We start from the raw sequence: 1,076 nt of genomic DNA, 5'->3' as shown, positions 1-1,076 counted from the left end.
CCACAATGATTTTTCCACTACAGTAAAAAACTAATGATGTTTTGTACAAAAGTTTAATGCATAACTGGCTAATTATTGGATTATTTTTTAAAGTAATTAACAGAAAATAAAAATAGTGCTCCAGTTATATAGTTTTGGCAGACATGATTCAAGTTATATATCACCTTGAAAAAAGTTATTTTAAAAACAATCACTAAATAATCGGAATTAGTGTAACCAGTCACTTTATTAGACCACTAAATGATTATAAAACACTGAAGAAGTTGAAACTTCCTGGCGGATCAAAGCTGTGTGCCGGACCGAGACTCGAACTCGGGACCTTTGCCTTTCGAGGGCAAGTGCTCTACCATCTGAGCTACCCAAGCACGACTCATGCCCCGTCCTCACAGCTTTACTTCAGCCAGTACGTCGTCTCCTACCTTCAAAACTTTTCAGAAGCTCTCCTGCGAACCTTGTAGGGCGAGCACTCCTGAAAGAAAAGACACTGCGGAGACATGGCTTAGCCACAGCCTGGGCTGAGATTTTAATTCTGCAGCTGAGTGTGGCCTGTTATGAAACTTCCTGGCAGATTAAAACTGTGTGCCGGACCGAGACTCGAACTCGGCAGCTTTGCCTTCTGCGGGAAAGTGCTGTACAATCTGAGCTACCCAAGCACGACTAACGCCCCGTTCTCACAGCTTTACTTCCGCCAGTACCTCGTCTCTTACCTTCCAAACTTTAAAGAAGCTCTCCTGCGAACTTTTCAGGACTAGCACTCCTGGTACAAAGGATACTGCGGAGACATGGCTTACCACAGCCTGGGGGATGTTTCCAGAATGAGATTTTCACTCTGCAGCGGAGTGTGCGCTGTTATGAAACTTCCTGGCAGGTTAAAACTATGTGCCAGACCGAGACTCGAACTCGACACCTTTGCCTTTTGTGGGCAAGTCCTCTACCATCTGAACTACCCAAGCACGACTAACGACCCATCCTCACAGCTTTACTTCCGCCAGTACCCCGTCTCTTACCTTCCAAACTTTACAGGAGCTCTTCTGCGAACCTTGCAGGACTAGCACTCCTGAGAGGTACTGGCGGAA

General features: G+C 45.5%; 1 non-coding gene across 1 annotated transcript; it reads right to left on the bottom strand.

The window, feature by feature from the left end:
• Positions 1-291: 291 nt before the first annotated feature.
• Positions 292-366, bottom strand: Trnas-cga (transfer RNA serine (anticodon CGA)). The gene has a single exon. It is a non-coding gene; the product is annotated as a tRNA-Ser (tRNA).
• Positions 367-1,076: the final 710 nt, after the last annotated feature.

The sequence above is a fragment of the Schistocerca nitens genome, chromosome 6, assembly GCF_023898315.1.
Source record: "Schistocerca nitens isolate TAMUIC-IGC-003100 chromosome 6, iqSchNite1.1, whole genome shotgun sequence".
Lineage (NCBI taxonomy): Eukaryota > Metazoa > Arthropoda > Insecta > Orthoptera > Acrididae > Schistocerca > Schistocerca nitens.
This window is presented reverse-complemented; position numbering and strand designations above follow the sequence as displayed.